At 47.7% G+C, this 22,988-nt stretch overlaps 1 long non-coding RNA gene across 5 annotated transcripts in view; it reads right to left on the reverse strand.

Annotated features, from left to right (window-relative positions):
• Positions 1 to 866: 866 nt before the first annotated feature.
• LOC111758478 (uncharacterized) overlaps positions 867 to 22,988 on the reverse strand; it is a 92,282-nt gene continuing 70,160 nt past the window's right edge. For 4 of the 5 annotated variants that reach the window (XR_010047817.1, XR_010047815.1, XR_010047813.1 and 1 more), the window contains 2 exons: positions 17,500 to 17,633; positions 16,422 to 17,257 (listed from right to left, as the gene is read on the reverse strand). This is a non-coding gene — a long non-coding RNA (uncharacterized LOC111758478). Of the gene's footprint in view, positions 1,007 to 16,421; positions 17,258 to 17,499; positions 17,634 to 22,988 lie in introns of those variants that run through there. The other variant, XR_010047816.1, reaches the window with a different exon arrangement.

Raw genomic sequence — 22,988 nt, forward strand, 5'->3', positions numbered from 1 at the left:
CGCTAAGGATGGCTGTGGTGCTTCTCAGGGTAGCCTTGGTCTTTGTTTTGTGCGTGACTTCTCTGCTCTGGTGTACAAACCTCAACCTACCAGCACAGCTCCTTCATCCTGCTGGCATAGACTTTGTAGCTTCCCAGCACTGATCCATAAAACAGACTGGTGTGAGTCCTTCTTGTGGACTCTAGCCCTCCAGCTGGACTCAAGGGAGGCATTGTTATGGGCTCTAGATCTTCATCCAGACTTATGTGGGACGTTGCTGTAGGATCCAGGTCCTTGGCTGAATATTCTGCATCTTTAATGTTGTGGATAGATTTCCTGAACTTTCCTGCATTAACTCTGGATGACCATCATAAAACAATATTATAAATTCTGTGTCCTGATTCTAATTTTTCTTTGCACAACTACTGACTACAACAAAGGGTGACATAGAGATCGTGTCTATCATCAAAGCAATGTTTGCACTACTTTAGAAAGCAAGTCATCTTCATTTTAAAGAGTACAGTTCTATACACAGAACAAGTGGTAGAAATCCAAAGAATTCCAGAAACAACTAGCCTACGTGACTGCAAGTCTCCATCTTGGTCCCAAGGTAATAGCTGAGCCAAGAAGTATTGGCCAACTGTGTGTTTCAGGGAAGCCCAAGGCATTCAACACCAAGGACAGAAACGAAAGCACTCTAGCAAATCTGCTTCCCAGCTGGCACACACACACCTGGACGTGCCCAGCCACCTGGCATCATTTCCCCTGTGAAACTGCCGTGGTCAACTACATGCTCACCCCACTCATGGCACCTCCTCATGGGTATGAAGGCAGAGTTCATTTGGGGTACCCACCCGCCCCCAATGCCACATATATGTCTCGTCTTGCCTTTTTCACATGACTGTGTTCCCCGTCATGATCCTCAGGCAGAAACACACTTGAATGGAGCAATTAAGACACTCATGAAAAATGAGAATTGCACCAAGGAAGTTGCAGAGTCCAGCGGTTTGTCTCCATGTCCTGGAAGCTATGACATAAAAGGGAGTCACATGAGTTGCTTGGAAAAGGAAGCTGTGAACTCTTGAAGGAAGGTGGCTTTTCTTGAGCTCCAAGTGCAGCAATGGCTCCTGTGGGATTTCACACAGAGGGCAAGAGAGATGCCAGGAACAAAGTTCTCTGTAGAATCACCACCCATGCGGTGTGGGTTTTCTGTGAGCAGTTAGGGAGGGAGACCTTCCCCAGGTCTCCAGTCACCATGCTAAGCCATTGCTCAGAGCAGCTGATGTCTCCTCCTGTGGTCCCCCCGCCCGGCTCCCCGTGGGAACTCGCTCCCCATCACTACCTGGGTTCTCCAGCGAGCTCCCAAGAGAGCAGCTCCTCCCCACCCCTCTACCTGCCTCTTCCCAGAAAGCCTCCCCCTTGTCTTCCTGGGCACCCCAATCCTGCGCTTCCTGCAGGGAGAGGGGCAGGAGGTGAAGGAAGGCAGAGAGTAAGGTAAAAGAGGAAGGAGAGAAAAGCGAGCAGGCTGTGAGAGAAGGGGGACCTTCCGCGTGCCCAGGCCCCGCAGGCGCACATCTGAGGCGTGGTCCCCGCTTCCATCACAGGGAGCTGGCTGTGGCTTCCCGGGCCCTGCACTGTGCTTCCTACCAGTAGGCACTGAGTTCCTCCGACCATGTGCTCTCTGGCAATGCCAAGAACCTCGTGTTCCTCCAAAGCTACTGTGGCAGTCTACCCAATATCTGTTCTCCTCTCCTGCCTTAATTAGCAACCCAGGGATTTATTCAGGGCTGAAATTTTGATCCAATAAAAGACTATTTTGCCACCTCTCTTAAATCTAGGCAGAAGTCACTGGCTGAGGCTTCTGTGAAGGCTAACTCTGTGGCACTGAGTCAGCTTGAAGGAAGGGCCTTCTGCTTCTGGCCCTTCCCTTTTACTCTGCCTAAAATATAGATATCCTGGCTGGAGCTACAGCAGCCATCTTGTCACTTTGAGGATGGAAATCACATGCCAAGAATGACAAAGCAGAGAGATAAAGAGCTTCTAGTGGGCCTGAGCCATTTGCTTTTGGACTTCTATATGAAAGAAAAGGAAGCTTTCTTTTAATTCAAATCACTGATTTGCTTTTCATTTTCAGTCAGCTAAGCCCAAATCTAGTTCAACAACCATGTGATCTCACGCCTCTGGCCCTTTACGCAGCCATCCTCTCCTGCAGGGACCCCTTCTTTCTGCTTCTCCCAGTGAATTTCTAGTCACTCAGCACACCCTCCCTGCACGGAGCTTCTCGGAGCTGACAGGCAGGGCTGGATTAACACACTTGTTACTGTCTTATGATTGCTTTCACTAGAGGTCCTGTAGAAATCCTGGACCAGCAGTGCTGGGACCCGCAACCCAAATCACCTGAGTTGGAAGCCCCAGAAGCCCCTTGAAGCCTTCATGCAACAAGCCCCCAGGTGGTACCAGCACATCTGCAGTTTGAGGACCACCAAGTCCCCCTCAGGAGGAGAGGAGTCCGCTCCCTGTCAAGACCGGCTCTGTCAACAGCGCTAGAATTGTTTAAAGAACACCTGAAGAATGAAATAGCAACGAGTGAATGGGAACTTCTAAGGAGCGCTGGACAAATGAATCAATGATGTGAAAACAACATAGATTAGCAAACCTGTCAGAGACCAAGCACCCAAACTACAACCTCAAGCCCCCTCGTTTATCGCAAGGCACCAACACCACAGCTAAACCTCAGTATCGATGCTGCCTTCTGGGGCGGTGCTGCGGCTGCCTGGCCTGTGTGCTGCCAGCCAGGGCTCTGCGTGCCCACGCAGCATGCTTGCCACAGACTCGGCACCAGGGACACAGACGTCACTCCAGGGTCCTCGGGGTATCCACTGCTCTCCAGCACCCCACATCTGTGAGGGACTTCTCTGATCTAAAGCTCCCAGGGGAGGAAATGACCCTCACTTGGAGCAGAGATTTGCTGGCCTGACTTCCATCAGGCGCACAGATAAGAAACAGTGAGAAATCAAAGGCAAGAAAAAATGTGTTTGAGGGCTGAAGGAAACACCTGCGTTGTACTTGCTTCTAGTGTTGCGTGAGCATAGAAAGCTGGTTTTAAACTGAGCGTTGTGATGCACACCCATAATCCCAGCACTTGGGAGGCTGAGACAGGATTGTTGTGAGTTCAGACCAGCCTGGGCTACAAAGTGAGTTCAAACTCGGCAAAGACCAGGAAAAATAAAAGGAAGCAAGCAAGCTGAACTTTACCTGCATCGGGATGGTTTTACTCCAACATGGCTTTCACATAGGGTAGGTGGCCCAAAGGACCCCAGGTTGTTTACAAAGGAGGGGAGCAGAGGGAATGGCCCGTGTGGGAAAGGGGTGATTGATGAAAGGTGCTCAGATTGCACTGGCTGCCACCCTCAGGAACCCTTCAAAGCCAGTACTGAATGTCCCTCTCATCAAGGAACAAGTACTCAGCTAAACTGGAACACAGATCACAAGCTTCTGGAAAAAGTGAGACACCTTCTCCCAGAAGCATGCGAGACTCAAAGAAAAGGGAGGTGTCTTCCTACCAGTGCAGCTCCACCACCTAACTGCACCAAGCCCAGCTGGTGCTGGTGGTCTAGCGTGACTGAAAACCCAATCTCCAGTCCTGTAGTCAGGCCCAGGAGGTGGGAGCTGACACTGTCATCATCTGTGCTGCTGCCGTCACCACCATCCTCTGTGCTGGGGCTCTGAATTAAGCCTGACCTGTGTCCAAGGTGCTTGTGGAGCACGGTGATAAGTGCAACATTAGAAGTTTGTACGCAATGCAGAAGTAAAGAATAGAGGCTGACCAGCTCCCTGAAGAGATCAGGAAATGCGTGACCCAGGACAAGATATGGAGGGTCAACAGAAGTTTGCCCACCTGAATGTGAAACACTGAGAATTCTTTTGTCCCCGGAAGTCTGCATATGGATCTGTAGGATGAATCCCAAGATTTAAATTCATTCTTCAGAGAGATTCCTTAGAAGCGCACTCTCCAGACATTATATACCAGTCACCTAGAAACGCTGCTGAAGATTCTAGTGAAGCCTGGGCTATAGCCTAGGAATCTGAATTTTCTACCAAGCTCTCAGGGATCTGACCTGGATGCACTTTGAGTAGTGGAGATTCTCTAGCTGCTTCCAAAAGTCACAGCATCCCCTCAGGAGAGACATAATTGATAGCAACTAAGAAATGAGCCTCAGTGAGACTAAGTCACAGTTAAGAATAAGAAGCAGATTGGAGTCTGAACTCAGGTCTGGGGGCTCAGAGCCACTGGGTCTCAAGCTCAATGTCCTCTATAGAGAACGAGCTTCTTCTTCCCTCAATGAGAGTACCAATGAGACCCTAGCAGTGTAATGTAGTATATGGTGGGCAGCTTTCCATCACTATGACAAGATACCTGAGATGATCAGCTTATAAAGAGGAAAGGATCACAGTTCCTGAGGTTTCAACCCAAGTTCCCTTTGTTCCATCTCTCTTTGCCTGAGACAAGGCAGGAACATTGTGGCGGGGAGCACATGGAAAATAAAACTATTCAACTCAGGATATCTGGGAAGCAAAGTGGAAGTTCACTGTTCTGACCCAGCCCTCCAGGAAGCCCATCAAACTATAGCTCTATCAATGGAGCACCCTCTGCTGAGGCCATAACCTTCACAATTAAGTCACGCTTACAGGTTACCGTCAGCACAGGAGCTTTGGAGAACGTTCCAGATCCACAGCAGAGCCTTTCTCTCCTGAGGAAGACAAGGCATAGCTAGGAGAGAGAGAGAAGCACCAGTTCCACCTGTGCTGACCGAGGGTGCCCACATCCTGTGGCTGTTGGAAGCCAATTCAAACTGTCATTCTCCTCCAACAAGTAGCTGTCACTCGGCCTCTTTTGTGCTGCAGTAGCTGCACAGTTCTTAGACAACTAAGCAACTGAGCACGGAGAGAGGAATGGGATTGTGGCCCAGGGCAGGGGCCTGTGGAGTCCTCCCTGGTAACAATCCTGAACCCTTTCAGAGCAGACTTCGTTACCTATAGGATCCTGTGCAAATGATAGTGCATGTCAACCTTGTGCAAAAAAACCAGGAAAACGCCCAGCGTAGTGGCACACACCTGTAATGCCAGCAGTCTGGGAGCTGAGGCAAGAGGATTACACATTTCAGTCCAGTCTGCACATTTGAGCAACTTAGCCAGACCTTGGCTCAAAAAATGTTAAAGGGCTGCAGATGTAGCTCAGTGCAAAGGCCTTGGGGTTATCCCCAGCACTACCAGGGGAAGGGAGAAGGAGGCAGGAAAAAACGTTTGTTTTCTTTTCTCTGTGGCCTCTCTCTTAAACTGTCCTGGTATTTTTATTTGCTACTTTGGGTGCCCCTGGGGTGTGGGAATGCAGCCCCCTATGGTCCTGGGTCATCTCTTGGTCCAGCACACGGGATATGCCTGCTGGTCCCCACCACCACCATATTGCATCCAGGAACTGCAGGCAGCAGTGACTACCAGCGGAAGCAGGGAAGTGGCAGGCAGGGAAGGGGTCGTACATAAGTCAAGGCTCCACATGGGCAGCACATTTTCCTGGCACCACAGGTCAGCACTGATACAGATTTAAAGATAAGTCACTAAGGATGGCAGGATGGTGGCCACAGAGCATTAGACCCTGAGCATAATGTCCAACGTGACTGTCCTGGGTCACATGTATGAAGCTTTGCTCACCATGGCCCAGAGAGCCACAGTCTGGGCAGGTGACTCCATCTTTCCAAGTCTGTTTCCTTGTTTGCAGATAAGCATGAAAAATATCTACTTCCAGGGTAACAGAAGGATGGGAAGAGCCCATGGGGAGGCAGAGAGATGGAGAACAGCGAGCTCTGTCCAGTTCCCAGTCCTGGGGACTGTGATATGTGCTCCTTTTGTAACTCCCTGGTGGGTCTCGTGGCCGCTCTGCACCTTTTCAATGGGACCTGACCATGGTGCAGAGGCCTGGCAGAGCTGAGAGGCAGGGGAAATCCCAGGGCTCTGTCTGTCTCTCTACCTCCTGTGCCCTCCATAAGACGCAGCTGCCTGCGAGAACTGGTTTGTGAGTCGCAGATACTCCAACTCAAATACTCCAACAGGGATGGGGGTGTTTGCCCTTTCTTTTGAGAGCTGCCTTCTCCTGTCCGGCCCGGAAGGACAGTTATAGCATTTGTGCTTCTCAGGTGGCCGTCGGCACATGAATACAGGAAAGACAGAGCTCAACACCCGGCTGTGTCTGAGATCATCAACAGCCGCTGAAAGTGTTTCCGCCATGGAGAATCAAATGCAGTCAGGGACAGAGGATTTTCCCCATCCTTCCTGGGAGAAGTCTGTTCCCATGTCTCTTGTGGCAGATGTGGCTCTTGCTTTGATCCCTCTTTCCAAAAACTACCAGGGACCTTCTACAAGGCCTTTGTTCCTCAAGCGGCTTAGTAAGGAATCCATGAGCTGCTGTGGGAAGCTCGCTGGGCATAATCCCTGGCAGGGACAGCAGCTGGCCCGCCAGCTGGGCCCAGGTGGTGAGGATGTGGCCAAGGCTGGCTGGGATGGGCTCAAGGACCTCAGTGTAGCCGCTCAGCTGGGGAAACCCCTGCTCTCCCAGTCCCAGGAGAGGGCATCTCACTTCCCTTCCCAGGCCTGTCTTCCTTTTGATCAGGCAGGCAGCTGCTGTGGGGGGCTGGCCTGATAGCCACATGGCCTGGGCTGTCCTCTGCAGAGCCACACTGGTGAGCTCGGTCCTATGAATTACAACAGTGATGCCAACGCTTCTTAGGCTTCTCTTGCCTGTGACTTAATGGAGTCTCATTCTAATGCCCAGTTAGGCTCAGCAGGCCTGGGATGAGGGGCACTGAGATTCTATGTTCCTAACAAGCTCTGGACAGTGCCAGGGCAGCTAGGCCACATCCACAACCTGAACAGGAGGGGCTCAGTTTTGAAGGCTTCCCCAGGCCTGCCTAGGCTGTATGATACTGAGAAAGGTATTTAACTCACTGAGCCTCTGTTTCCTCATCGGTTAGATGAGGTTATAATCAGCACCTCCTCTCAAAGGCAGGAAGGAGGCCCTCTAGGCTCCTGAGTCAGCAAAGGGAGCGGTTGAAGCTTGAGCCCAGCTGTGCCTTCAGAAAAGCAACAGGCCCCACCAGGATGCTCAGGGAGGTTGGGGCCTAGCAACTACTTCCAAGGCCTGATGGGACACTGCCAGAAGTTCTCTCCGTCTCAAGCGATGCCTCTGTAACTTAATGAGAGACACACTTAGGACGATCTTGTGCCTGGGAAGGGGAGGGAAGACAGGAAGGTAGGAAAGATGGGAGGAAGAGGGGAAGAGAGGGGAGGAGGAAGGGAAGGTGGGGAGTCTTTAAAGTTCTTAATACAAGATTTGGCATATGGGAGATATGGAAATGTTTGTTTCCCTTTCTCTCTGCTAGTTTTCCACTTTCCCATACTTTCTCAGACAATGCAAAAAACAATCCAACAGGATAAACTGGAAGCTTCTGATGGAGATTATTCAAAGACCATGAGAATGAATGTATGTCTGTAAATCACACCTAGTCAGGATCTGGTTACCAAGTGATACAAACTTCTACTCCAATTGTATTCAGAGAATATTTACTGAAAAACCCACTGGGGTTTGAGCAGGGCTGAATTTCAATCATATACAGGTAAGATAGGAATATAACTGTATTGCTTTTCTTTTTTCTCTGTATTAGCTTCGTTCTTGGGCAAGTTCTCTGTGTATGGTGACAAAGATAACGTGCATGTTTTCTGGTCTCTTCCTGGAACAATCCAAAAAAAAGAAGAAAGACAAAATGGCAGCAAGCTCCAGCACAAAGTCTTTGGGCCCGAAGTGAGTGCTGCACCTGTCCCTGGGTGGCCTGCTCAACCCTGGTGACACACTCACCCTGGAGATGGGACTGGAGCCCAGCCCCTGCATCACTTAGACCAGGGGAAAGGGGGCGCTGTCAGCTTGTTAGCGCTGCCATAACAAAGTACCACAGACTGGGCAGTTTAGACACCAGAAAAACGTTTTCTTACTGTTCTGGAAGCTGGAAGTCCAATGTCAATGCGTCAAAGGAGTTGATTCCTTCTGCAGGTTATTAGGGAAAACCCAATCCAAGTCTTTCTCCCAGCTTCAATCAATACTGGCAATGCTGGATACTCCTTTTGCCCCTACCTGTATCACTTGGATGTCCATCTGCACTGCTTCTCTCCATGAGTTTGTGTCGGCATCTGTCCTTGTAACAATACCAATCATTTGGTACAGGACCCACCCCTGTCCAGGAGGACTTCATGCTGACTGATTACCCTGCAAATAATTTATGTCTAAGGGAGTCACATGCTGAACTTATCCCGAGCTTCCAAGCAGGCATTAATTTTGAGTGTGGATACCAGAAAAAATAGATCAAGGATGCAGGCAACATCCAAAACCTGCAGATACCCGCAGATACCAGCTAGGTCACCAATCATCAAATCATGGCGATGTTAGCAACCCAGGCTCCTCCTGGCTTCTACACAGTGTGCCAGTCACTGGAGCAGTAAGAGAAAAACAATTCATTCCTCAAGTGGCCACGTGTGAACACAGTAGAGCAAATCTCAGGTCTTCCTCCTGAAGGACAAGGTTTAGGCTGGGAAAGGTGACTGGGTCTAACTTCATCTATTTTTTTTTTTTTAAGGAGAAAAAGGAAAACAGAAAACACAAGAAGTGAAAACCTAAAAAAACAACAACAAAAGCAAAATGACAACAACAAAAAACAACACTAGCTATATAGGTTTTCGAAACAAAGATGATAGGAATTTAACAATGATTGTTATATTGCGTAATGCTATCTTCAAAATAGTTGCTCAGGTTACCAGATGCCAGAATAAAACAAAACAGTAAAACAAAACAAAGCATTGGATTTCAAAAATAAGATAGAAGGAAATCCCCCACAGCTGCCACAATGAACACTGCCATCCTCCAAATAGATGCCCAGACCCCAGCGTCAGCCTGCAAACCTTCGAAGTCAATCAAACAATGCAAGCATCAAGCTGTCCTTTTATCCCAGCTGCCATCATCTCACCCTGAGTTCTCTGAATCAGCCAGCTGCTTAATAGGGTGAGGGTCTACGCCTTGAGTCTCTTCCTGGTACCCTTGGCAGAGCCTGGTTCACCAGAAGGTGTGATTTGTCTTCTGGCCGAATCTCTTTGCAATCCCCATGGCCGAGCCTGGCTTGTGGGAAGGCACGGTTTTCTGACTTCATCTATTACCATCATGACCGCCACAACAGAGGTGTGATCTGTAGTGTACTAGAAGCCAGTCACTAGGAACATGTGATGAGGGCTGAATCGAGAAAAGCAAGAAACCAAGACTAGGTGAGACCCAGAGAGCCCACTCAGGAATCAAGATCAGGAAAGTTCGTTACAGTTGGTTTCAAAAGCAGGGGAAGCTGTGAGCCGATCTATCATCCATCCGCCTAGACAGAACCATGCCAGTAAAGTCCACAAGGGGAATCCCACAGGTGTGTGCAGCTAGTGGAGCTGGAAGTGGACCACATGTGCAAGGCTAGGGGATGGCCATCCCAAGAACAAAGAGTGCCTAGGGTATGGCCAGGGCACATGAAGAAGCTGCTTCAGCCCAGAGAATACCTAGCCCCAAAACAACCCAAACAGTGGTTGCTAGGACAACAGGGTGTCATGTGATATTAAGTTGCTAAAGGTATAAATAACACCCCTTCAGTGAAGCAGCGGCTCCTTCCCTCCCCAAGAGGAAGGGCTCCACCTGACCCCAGCTCTGTCTCTATATTCTCATCCTCTTGCAGTCCTTCACCCACGGAACCCCAAGGGCCACATGTGTCGCGGTACACAGGGACACTGCTTCTACAGCAACCAGGATTCTCTCCTTAGTGGGAGAGTTTCTTAGAAGCTGAGTTAAATTTGTAATGAGTTCTCTTCATGGGGAAGTATCGCCTGCCCAACTACTCTGACTTCACATATGTCTAAAGTATCAGGATCCCTTTTCCTCCGGGGAATTCAACTTCCGGCCAGTAGAATCCAGCTAGGTTTAAAAAGGCGAAGTTACTCTGTGATGGCAGAGTTAACTATATGGTGGCTCTAGGTCCATCTTTCCAGGTTACTAGCACCCCAACTCTAGCCCAGTTACAGATTTTACTCCTTTACCCCATCCCACAAAAAGAGATTCAATTTTCAATTCTATGAGTATAAAAAAAATCTGGAAGAATCTAGTGCAAACTTCCTTTATCTACTGCTGGTGAGATAAAGGAGAGTTTCATTGGGACCTAAATTCTTATTCTTGAAAAAAGAAAAATATATAAAGACACTTTTAAGTTAAAAATAACTCCTAGTAGTTCTGCTAAAACCATTATACCCTGTCTGGGACTAACCACCACAGACATTATCTAGATCAAGCCACAGAATTTCTCTCAACAACAACAACAAAAAAAAATGTATGCAAACAAAAACTGAAAACAGCCAAGTGCATGTGAAAAAAAGGTCTCAGATGACATCTTCACTCCAATTTCTTTTTAAAAGGCCACGATTTGCCCTGTCAGGATCCTCCTCAGGGACCTAAAACCTTGGACAAGAGTCACAGCTCTGAGTTCCAGGTCTGAGTCACAAAGCCGTCACCTCCCAGCTGGGTGACTCTAGGTCAGTCACTTTAGCTATCCGGACCTCAGATTCCTCACTGTCTAAAAATATCCCCGCTAACACAGTTGTTAGGATATTCAAAAGAGCCAACCTTACGGGAATGAGCTTTGAGAACACAATAGATGTTATAAGGGAGTATTAATTGAGACTGCTCAATATTAAAAGCATTTAAACTATGTGTCATTATGCCAGACCCCCAATATAATGGGTACAGAAATGAGAAATAATCTTTGTCCTTAAAAGGTGGGCTTTTTCACACTTTTATTTTAATCCCAGGTGCCAAGGGCTAAAATCATCACACTCTTCAGCCAATGAAATGTACTCACGCAAAGTTCTGCTCTTATTATTTATATATATTCCCTTTTAACACCACCCGTCCAACTCCCTTTCTCCCCCTTCCTGCCTATGAACAACTGTTCTATTCTGCTAAAAATCCAGCCTTGTGGGTACCTGCCTTTAAAACTGCCTGATTGCATGCTTCACCCATCTTGTTCCTATGGATTTGAGGGTTTTCTTAACCAGTCCGTGGAGGTCTTAGCCCCCTTCAATCTGTCATCTGTTGTGAGTTATGTCCACGGTGATTAGAAGTCATTAGTCTTGACGGAGTCATACTCATCTGCTTTCTGCCTTCAGTTCGTGCTGCCCATAGGACCCCTCTTATCAACCACCACCTGGGCCCACACGCAGCAGGGAAGGGGGGTCCCACCACAGCAAGAATCCCATCCCAGTGAAACTTGCCCGCACTTAAACTCTCTTGTTGACCTAAATATAAAACCAGAGCACCTGACAGGGCCTTTTACAATCTATCTCAACCTTCCCCATGTCCTTTCTGCTACTTAAGCCCCCTCAACTCCTACCAGCACAGGCTGTGCACCCTTTTAGCTTAAAAGGTAGATACCTAGCCCACCTTCTTGATGGATAAATGCCAGGGCTCTTTCACCTGTTGCTTTTGCATTTCAGTATTGGGGCATTTCCCCCACTTAGTACACCACTGGTATATGCATATTATAAATGCCGCTTGCACTTGGGAGACAAATCTTAATGGATCGTGACATGTACCTATTATTACAGTCACATCATACAGTTGGAAGCAAGAACGCGCGTGTCTCCGTTTCACAGGTCACAAAGCTGAGCCTTTGAAAGTGGGAAACAGTGCAAAGGTGATGAGACAGATCCTGTTCCAACTGCTACCCTAGAGGGGAGCCACCCATGTGGACTGAGCTCCACTCCAGGTAGGACAGGTGACTGAGGCTCGTAAAGAGAGAATAGAAAGAGAACAAAAACAGTTATGGAGAAGTGGAAAGAAAGGACACAAAAAAGACTAGAGGGATCCAGAGAAATGGAAAATCACAGAAGGAGGACTGAATGGAAAATTACCGGAATGGTTTGGCAAGGCAGGTGGGGACACTATACGTTTGGTGGTTTGGCAGCCTCGGCCTGTCTTGAGCAAACTCCATAAGGGGGCTGGAGTTACACTCGGGCCGGGCAGCCCAGCTGGAAACCAGGCACAGGACACACACTGCTATAGGGTGAACAAGTGACCAGGCCCAGATTTAAACACAAGCTGCCTGACCACAAAGCCCAAATTCATCCCCTGCCGTAGGCATTTGTAATTTCCCTGGGTGCAAATTTAGAAGAAAGCCCTGGGGAGACTTGTAAGTAGAAAGGAGTCACTTGACTAGAGAGACTTCCTAAGGGTCCTCAGCCTGCTGGGCCCCTCCTCCAGCCTGAGGCCGCAGAAATGCTTGTGATAAAAATCACTAGAAATTTGCCACCGCTTGAGAAGTGGGATTCACTTGAGGATTAAGAATATGCAGGAACTACTTGGTTCTTAGTGGGAATGTAATTTAGGAAAAAGCCCCGATATTTTCTTCACTGACAGGAGAACCCTCAGAAATTTCTAGAAGCAGCCTCTCAATCATCACCACCCTGAAGTACAAGTAACTCCCTGAGCCGGTTTTGGCAAAGAATGCCGTTTCTTTCACATGGAAGGTGGCCAGGCACTCCCTCGTAAGCCACACCTTTAACAGAAAGAGACATTAGCAAGGCTCCCTTCTGTGGCACAGAACTCCTGTGGCAGGTTGTAAAACTTACATCCCCCTCAGAGTCCAATTTAGATAATTATAGTTTGGCTTCCAGGACTCTCCCTGAGGATCCAACTGGCTTTGGTTGTCATCATTACTGCTGTTCTTCTAAATTACTGGGCAGGGCAGGATGACATGGCTCAGCCTCCTGGGGAAAGGCACAGAAAGGAAGGTGGATTCTCCATCAGCACAAACGACCCAATGTATGGACGCAGGACACCTGCATCTGGTGTAACACAATTGGGAAAGTGAGCCAGGGTCCTTCTTGGGCAGTTTTCCCATAGGTCAGCTTTTCTAAGTTGGAACCCCAAATTCCCCACTGAGCATCCTGGGCTCTAGTCCCCCAGTGGTTTTGACTCAGAAGTGATACCACGTAGAGGCAAAGAGCACCTGGGAGGGGTCTGAATGCTGATTCTGCCACCTCAAGGGAGTCAGTAAAGGTGCCCTCTTCTCCCTTGTGTGCCTGAGTCTCCTGTCTGTCACCCAGGGTGGCAGAAATGCTTGTTTCATGGAAGTCATGAGGATGGATTGCATTCCTATCTGCACACCCGGGATAGCATGTGGCCCCAGGACTGACAGCAGGGTCAGCTGTCATCAATCCACCCAGCAACCAATCCACCCAGACTGCACTCTTGGAGATGGACGGTGGCTGGGGTCAAGCAGTCATAGCTGTTCTCCATGTTACTCATGGTTTTGTTTTCCACAGTTTTACTCACCACCAGTCAATTGTGGTCTAAATATATTAAACAGAAAATTCCAGAAACAAGCAATATTGCCAGAGATGTAGCTCAGCAGCACAGCACCTGCCTGGCAAACTCAGGGTCATGAGTTCAATTCCTGGTATTAAAAAAAAAAGCAATATGTATCCAGATATGGTGGTACACACCTATAATCCCAGCATTCTGGGAGAATGAGGCAGGAAGAGCACAAGTTGCCTGGGCCACTTAGCAACTTAGTGAACCTTGTCTTAAAATAAAGATGAATGTTTAAGATAGACTGGGTGTGATTCAGTGTGAAGGCCCTGAGTTCAATCCCCAGTACTGGAAAAAAAAAATCATATATTTTCAATTGCAAGCCAGTCTGAGTAGCATGATGAAACTTCACACTGCCCAGCTCTGTCTCTGCTGGATGTGAATCCTGCCTTCGTCCAGTATGGCTGCATGGTCATCATTCTGTAGGTGACTCACCTATCAGGTCGAGTGTGAAGTGGTCACAGTGCTTGTCCTTGGGAGTCACTATTATCTGCAGTTTAAGGCACCCATATGTGCCTGGACATGTGTTTATTCCCTTTGGATAAGGGAAGACTACTGCACACGTTAAGGATCCCTAACCCAAAAATCTGAAATCCAAAATGCTCCAAACTCTGAAACTCTGAGCACCAACCTGGCAAAACAAGTGAACATGCCACATGTAAAGCTTTCCATGACAGATCATGGTGAGAATGAAGGCATCACGAAAATATTGCACCAAATTACCGTGCACAAGTTGTATATAAAACATAAATAAATGTTGCACTTACACTTGGATCCCAGCCTCCAAGATATCTCATTATGCATATGCACAGACTCCAAATCTGAAACACTTCCAGTCTCAAGCATTTTGGTGAGGGGATCCTGAAGCTGATGAAGACCGTTAGTGCAAATAGGTTGCTGTCAGTAGATGGCATTTTATGAAGCAGGTCTGTGGGTTATGAATGGCAGACTCCACTCCAGAGCCCAGCATGGCTTTGTCCTACCCTGGGGTCTCGGGTCACACAGCTCTCCTTTCTGCAGCTTAATTTCCCCATCAGAAAAATGCCACTATCATTTAATTCTCATGTTTCTGTCCTAAGAAATACTCTTGCCAAGTCAGCTTTTACAGTCATTGCAACTGTTTTTACATCTATGTTGTAAATAAGTTGCCTGTATTAAAGACTAAAAGACAAAATCTAGGAAAGGGCTCCTGCAAGACCCACTGTGCTAGGACAGTGCTGAGATTGCAGACTGAAGAGGAGAGGTAGATTCCACAGGTTGTCTGATGAAAGATGGATAGAGAAAAGGCATTTTTCCAGGAACCATTTCAACAGTCAAAAGAGAGAGAGAACATTCAGAGATGCCCTTAGAAACTGAGACCACTGCTGAAAACCCCCAGATCTTTTGTCCCTTGGAGAACTGTCTGAGGAGCCACAGGAGCATTTTGCTAAGTTATTTGGCCTCAGCATTGGAAAGCTCAGTGGTGTCGTTTTTTCTAGCACTCATGGCAACCTTTTTAGACAATTCCTTTAACAATCAATAGAACCTACTCACTACTGGACTCTGCCAGCCGTCCTTGGATGGGGGTTGTGGCCTGACAGCCAAGAGAAATAAATTGGAGTAAAGAAGTCCAAAGCCAGAGCCAGGATTTGACACACAGAGCCAGCGCCCTAAATCAGCTAAGGAAGGCAACTCCAGGGCAATGCTCCTAGGCTTCCCAGATTCTAGGTCAAAACACAGAGGAGTCACGGTAAACACCTTCAGGCAGGACCCCTCAGAAAGAAGAGGAAATGGGAATGGGTAGATCTGTGCTTCCCTGTCCATGGAGGGCAGGAGCCATCAAGACCTGTGCAACCAGAAGCCACCAGAACCACCCACCCCACCCAAAATGGTGCCACTGTGGGTGTGTGGTAGCTCAGGTAGACCCGCTCAGTCCCACCCAGAATGAAGAGAGAGCCCATAGGTGTGAGCAGGGGCAGCCATCACCATCCTTCCACCCATGCACCAGGTTCAGCTCAGTGCCCTCTGGCACCTAGAACACACACCATGCAGCATCCACTCAGAAAATGGAAGCCAAGGAAGAGACTGACTCCAACAGATACCCAGGCCCTCTGTGAGGTGTTAGTTCAGAGCTTTCACCTCTCTACGTCTTGGTTCCCCCTTTGATAGCTGTGATAATATCGACAGGAGGGATTGGTGGCATAGTGATGGAAATTAGTCAGTTAACTGGAAACTCTACACAAAAGCAAGGTATAGAAGATTAGAAAACTCTCTTCCAGGTTGATGAACCTGGAACACCTTGTGTTAAGTGAAATAAGCCAGGGACAGAAAGGCAGACGCCACATGATCTCTCTCCAATGTGGAATCCAAAAGAGTTGAATGCCCAAAAGCAGAATTAGAACAGTGGTTACTGGGACAGAAAGGTGGGTGGGGTAATGTTGGTCAACAGACACAAAATTTGATATAGACACAAGGAATAAGTCAAGAGATCTATTGTCCAGCATGATAACTACTGTTAATAATAGGCTCATGATTAATAAAAATACTGTTAATAATAGGCTCATAATTAACATGAAACATCTCAGACACACAAATGCTACACACACAGACACACACACACTTTGCCACCTCAGCCCTGCAAATGGTAAGGCCCTGCATAATCCAGCACCCAGCAGTTATGACTCAGTGCTCAGTTCATGACTCAGCACCCAAGAAGCCAGCATTCAGGCCATGATTCAGCACCCAGAATTCATGACTCAGCACTCAGGAAGTCATAAATCAGCAGTCATCCCATGACACAGCACCTAGGAATTTATGACTGACACCACATTTCATACACAGGCTCAGTTCAAAACCTTGAGTACATCTGGTGGCCCCCTCAGATGTCCAAAAGAGAATATCACTGGTTACCTCCCAGGGTTAAAGAACATACATGTGTAAAACACCAGTCACAACAACAGAAGCATGAAGCAAAGAGAACACAAGAGCTACCTGCATCTTTATTGTATAATTCTTAAACACGTTGTGATCTCATAGTTACATTCTCTTTTACTTTAAGGGGAATAAAACAGAACTAAGCAAAACAGTGAGAATATTGGATTTCAAAAACAAGACAGAAAGAAATCCCCATAGTTGCTATACTGCATATTTCTATCCTTTAAATAGATGCTCAGACTACCAGCTTTAGGCCTAGAAGGTCAATCAAACAATATAAGCATTAAGTTGCTTTTTAACTGTAGGGCTGTCGTCTCAGCCTATGTTCCTCCGAATCAGTTGGTTGCTTACAGGCGCAGTGGGGGACAGGGTAGTTGGCTTCTGTCTCCTGTATGCTGGCTGGCTCACAGCAGGAGATTGGCTTCTTCATTCTCCTCCCTGCCCAAACTGCCACTGGCTCATGTCATATTTACATTCTTACATAGTGCCATATCCAGCATGTGTATGTTTACCTACGCTGAGTCATGGTTATGTAACTGTATCCTACGTGCACCTGTGTTAGAAAAGCAAGGTCATGTCCTCAGGTATCCTTAGATGCCCTGAGCTTTGAAGGAGTCCAAGTGGTTCCTCACACAAATCTACTCAAACAAAACTTTCAAACTCGCTACCCTGACCTAAGACAATATCCTGGACTATTCCAGGTGCCTCCAAGCAGGGCTCACTTTTGCTCCTGCCACACAGCTCCAGTCTCCCTCTGGCCAACACATCTGACCCTGTAACTCCTGCAGGGTCTATCTGCAGCTCAGGATGATGTCAAGAAAGCTCAGGACAGCATAACTGGGCCTCTGGCTTCCACAACAGTGCAGCTCTCAAGGTTCCCTGAGGAAAGGAAGGTGAGAGGATGGAGAAATAACGATAAGACAGTATACAGCAAGCTGAGGTCAGATGGAGACTTCTTTCCAGTTGGGAGGAAAAGGAACTGCTCAGTCTCCACAGTGTGTTTATTTATACACTCAGTAGGCTGATGTCAGTTTCAACTCCTCTGCCTAGCAACTTATTTGCCTGGCTTGCCTGAGTACCTTGTGTCCTCTGTGCTGGGACTACTTGTTTACGTGGCTCACCTTATGCTCTCCACGTTCTCAAGGCTGGCCTTGCTCCGGCTCTGTATGTGTGATCGATCTCCAGCTTCAAGCGCTCCTCACATCTGGCTTCCTCTTGGTCCCTGTTCGCTGCCATCTCCTCTTTGGTGTCCTAACTTGGATGGAAAAGGCCCTCTGTCAAATCATCAAAGATGACAGGCTCCCCTGTTCTCTGCCTGTGCCATGGTCTTCCCTCCTCCACCAGGGAAGTCCCATTCATCCCTGGATTCTGGAACATGTCTTCCCCAAAGAATCTTTCCCTGGCCCTTCCCCTACTTGCCCAAGCCCTGAAGGGTAATTACTCTCCTAGCACTTTCCTTCCTTCATCTTGGACAACTATCAGCTTTAAATTCTAGATCTGGGCAGTTTTGCTAGCATGACACAGAAAGCCCTTGGTGCTGTACCTACAACTGATTGCTCATCTTTGCATCCTTAGAGTGAGGCTAATTCCACCTGCTAGGCAATGATGTCTGAATGAAGAACCCCGCTGGGCATCTTTACATTTATTTTAGATTTTTTAAAGCCTTTCTATAGATATTTTTATTTGCCCCAAATGATCCTCAAGTAAACAGGATAGTTTGCCTTTCATTTAAGGTAATGGTTCTCAAATATGGCAGCATGTTTTATCAATAGGGGAGCTTTCAATAAGTACTGGGGAAAAAAGGTACTGAAGCCCAGCTCCTAACTGCAAGGAATTTTAAATGCTCTAAGTGAGATCAGGCCCTTATATTTTTTTAATTTTCCCACTGACTGTTCTATGCAGTCATAGCAGAGAATAAGTAACCTAAGGGTTTCAACCTGGTCTGTCTTTGGGCCTTGCAGTCAGGAACACTTTGCTTTCAATCTGAAAGTTTCATCAAAGTTGGAGGAGAAGCCAAGCCACACTTCTATGGAGGAGAGTAGAAACGATCCAATCTTCAACTAAAAGACTAATAAGACACAGCCTACTTATCAGGGGTCCTACAGAGCAATGGAGGAAGGGGGAGTGGAAGCAGGATACCTAAACTACAGGCAGGCTGACCACAGCAGTAGGTGGGGACTGGCGACCTTGAAGACCACCACACATGCTGGCCTTGAGTTCCACAGAATGACCCCAGAGCAGCAAGCCTAAGTAACAGTATCCACTTTCCAGGACAGAGGTCCTAGGGAACTTCCCAGAATGCTCTACTTCAGCTCCTGCCCCAAAAATGTGTCTGACACATCAGCCTGAAATTCTTCAGGGCCCTAGAACTGCTGAGTCTGAGGACACCAGAGACTCAGCACGCCCAGAGACATTCCTAATTCTCAAGGCCCATTTCAAGATTGATGCTTAGACAGTAAGCTCTTCTTTTGTGAAATTCTAAAAGGCCAAAGCCCCAAATACACAAGAGTACTATTTATGAGTCTGGTCTCTCCTCCCTCCTTTCCTCTGGGCATCATTTGTCAGCTCCGCCTATGAGTCAGCCGTTTTTGTCTGTTTGGGTTTGGTTCTAGTTTTTAAAGATGGTTCTGTGCTCCAAGAAAAGAACAAGATTGACAAGTTGAAGAGAGAATGGTCCCCTCCTCTCCCGTCTGAAAGGACCAAGATCTCCTTGGCAATCAGCCAGCCTAATTTAATGCCCTTCCTGATGACGGCAGAGTCTGGTGATTAAAAACCTGCAGACAATCCACCATCAGAACTTGTGGCAACCCAAGAGGACTCGAGGGACCGCTGGTAGTTCATAGCCCAGATGTCCTCCATCAGTGGGTCAGATCTGAAACAAAACGATACTGCCTTCCCCCACTGGAGCACATGCCTATCAGGGTGGGAGGCTCCGTAGAGAATGTGGGCAGTGGGAAACTGGCCAGGCACAGTCAAAGAAATTGGGGACAGAGAGACACGGCTAAGAGGTGTTGATAGGTAGTCACATTTCTCACTAAGCTGACAGATTCCAGGTAGTTGGGAGGTAGGCCAGCAAGTCATGACTCCAAGAGTTTGAGGGCCTTGCTGAATGCTCACTTCCCCATTGCAATGAAGACGCCATTCTTGATTGTAAAAGGTCCAAGGCTATGGCACTGAGCAAGCCACATCCAGTCAAATGGGACAGAACAATGGGACAAATGGCCTTGGCCTGCTATAAACTTCTTAAAGTCACATGGGTAGAGAAAGGTTCAAAATGGCAGCATTTGATTGACAAGCCACACTCCAGGACACAGCGTTGTATTTAGGCTCCGGTACAGCCTTCACCATCTGATGAAGTTGAAGGTGTCAGTGTTTTAAGAGGAACACATTGCAATTTGCTATCTCTGCTCCCTGCTAACAGGGGTTATGACCCAGCAAAGGAGGAAGAGGAGGTGACATGATGGGCTAGGCTGGGAAAAGGGACAGCTGGAAATCAACTCTGGAATTCCAAGCACCTGCAGCCAGCCACCTGGTGAGTCTCACTTCCTTACCTATGTTACTCTGTCTTTGACTCCCAGCCAACTGGAAAGAAACAATTCTGTGGATCCTACTGATCAAGTCTTCCTTTCTCTTTTGAAACTTTTTCCCTATTATGCTTTGAGACAGGATGTCCCCCCAAAGCCTCATGCAGCCATGGAGGCAGGCTTCTAAAGTTTGTGAATGACTCATTGTCCAATGCTGGGATTATGGGTGTGAGTGCTACACCAAGTGGATGTGGCTTACATACAGCATAAGGGACAGAGATCATCTTCTCTCTGTGCTTCTCCCTGTTTTTCTCTTGTTGCTTTTGGTATCTGCCATTGCCACAGACTGTTGTCGCTCTGCCCCACGCCCTGCCTGGGAGCCAGTTGAGTATGGACTGAAACTTACACAAACTGTGAGCTAAATAAACCTTTCCTTCCTTCATTTTTGGAGCCAGGTATTTTGTTCCACCAACCAGAGAAAAGTAACCAAGATACTCCTTTACAACATGCTTTTGTTTATTTCCATGATTAAATATATTTCCCCAAGATGTCAATTTTGAGAAAGTACAATGGAATTTGCCTTACAGTCAACCCTGGCACAGCAAAAACTGTACAGTCACGAGTATTTTCTAAGCAAGGAAAACCAGTATCACTCACAAATCTCACACCGACACCATGCAGAACACTGTTGAGTGTCTGCCATGGGCTGGCTACCATGCCAAGAGTTTTCTATCTCTCTCTCCCTTCTCTCTAAGGTCAGGACTTAGGTGGAGCAGAGAATCCTCACAGCTAGGAAGTATGTAAGGCAGATTTTGAACCCAGAGAATCTAGACTCTATAACCCTAGCTTCTAGCCAGTACTGTCTCCCAGTAAAAATTATACCCAAAAACGTTCAGGAGATAATTATGTACTACTTAACTTTTGCTATGTAACATGCCACTCTACAGCTTAGTAACCAAACAACACTAATTGCTCCTCATGACTCTGTGTAAACTGAGTGGTGTTTCTGGAGTGGGTGGGCTCAGCTAGTGATGGATAGTGGCCCAAGAAGACCTCACGTATGTGTGTGATGTTGGCTTGACACCAGCTGAAGAAACAGGACTGAACTGTGTGTGCAGCAGGCCAGTCTGTGTGTGTCCCCAGGATTCCCAAACCCAACAAGAGGGCAAACCTCACACATGTGTTTCATAGCCCTTCCTTTCTTCTTGCTAATACAGTATCACATGATCCAGAATAGACTCATTAGAGGTGGCAAAACAGACTCACCTTCTTGATAAGAAGATCTAAAAAGTCATCTCATAAACAGGTGCGAGGCCTGTAGGAGAGGAATTCAGGGCCATTTTTGTAGTCTACTACATGCACCTCTGAGTGAGTGTATGTACCTACCCCCTCACACAGTGCCTCAAGCGTGTAATGCAGCACCTAGCACAACAGACACTGAGCTGTTTATTCTCATGACTCTCTCTACCAGCAGATTCAAGTCACACTGCCTACTAATTAGATGTCAGTGTGTTCAAGAGTCCTAAGAAGGAGCTCAGCATCAAGACTGCTGATGTGTTTACCCTGAACATACTTCCCTGGGGTACCAGCAGGAGCCATCAACAAATTCTCCTTTTCACTGGGAAGGTTGCCAACGCCATTGTTACGATCATGACTACAAAGTGCTCCTTCCCCAGGTGTCCCAGAGCCACCCAGGCACAGATGCTCAGCTGCCTACCCACCAGCTCTTCCTGGCTGGATAAAAGCACCACTCTGTGTCCTCTCCATTTATGCCTTACCAACAGGACCTTGCTTTTGTCTGTAGTGCACAGATGCGGACTCAGGAAAGAACTTGTTCTTCCCCAGTAGTCTCCCTCCTCCTCCCCACAGCCTCACTCTCTTCTTTCTGTTCCCTGGTCTGCAATGAGAATGAGAAACTGGAGGTGTAGTGACCACCACGGACAACAAAGCCACAAATGTAAGCAGAAAGATGGCCGAGCCAAAGCCGTATAGGAGCCTATTTACCAGCTGCCCTAACTGCCTTCTGCCCTTGCTGAATGCAGCTATGTTCCCTTTCAGTTCTGGCATTTGCAGCCAACTCCACACGTCAAGGACAAACTCATGATTCCCCACAAACCTGCTCTTCTTCCAACGCTGCACATCAACAGCTCAAAAACCAAGGGCCATCACCAACTCCCATGTCCCCTGTCCTCTGTACAGAGTCAGTGATCTCCCTGTGTTTTTCCCTCTTCTTCCAAGTGACCACAACCCATCACACCTGATTCCCTCTCTACTTGGCCACCAGAGGGATCTTTCCAAGGCACAGATCCTCTCAGTTCATCTTCCTGCTGACAACCCTGGAAACTCATCCGCTGCCCTTAGGTAACTGACCCAGAGCCATCCCAACCATGCATCTCATAGGGTGGCCTCACCTCCCTGCTCCCTGCCACCCCGTTTCTGGGCTCCAGGCCTTCCAGCCTTCATCCTGCTCGGTGGTTTTCCAACTTGTCTCAGGTCAGGATCACCTGGGGTCTTTTACTATTAAACTGATTGGTAATCTCATAATCGGGTGCGACCCAACATCAGTATTTCTCTGAGACTCCCCAGGAGCCCCAGCGAACATTCAGACTTGGAGATCACGGTTTGCCCAACCTTGTGGTGCTCTCCAGGCCTAGGCAGAGGGACCTCCACACTGTGCCTTCTCGCCACCTGCTTCACTAGGCCACCCACCATCATCCACCACCTACCACTCACCCTTCTCACCCCACGCCTTCTCATCCTTCCACTAATTGCTCCAGCTCAGAGGTCTTAGGGAGATTTTTCTAAGCCCCCAGGCAAGGTCAGCTGTTCCTGTTTCAAATTATTTTTTTTTTTTAATTTTTCTAATTAAAAAATGTTGTTAGTACGTGTTGGCATTACACGTGGGAAGTTGGTACGTGTACATAGCACATCTTAATCCTTTTCACTTCCCCTTCCTCTCTCTCAGAGTCTGATTCCTCCCCCAGAACACAGACTACAACTGAACATTAGATTTTTATTTTGTGATGATTCGTTCAGTGTCTGTCTCCCCTACCAAGCTCTAAACTCTTTGAAGTCTGTTCCTTTCT

This window comes from Cavia porcellus, unplaced genomic scaffold, assembly GCF_034190915.1.
Source record: "Cavia porcellus strain 051 isolate PalLab524CR breed Dunkin Hartley unplaced genomic scaffold, mCavPor4.1 scaffold_6, whole genome shotgun sequence".
Classification (NCBI taxonomy): domain Eukaryota; kingdom Metazoa; phylum Chordata; class Mammalia; order Rodentia; family Caviidae; genus Cavia; species Cavia porcellus.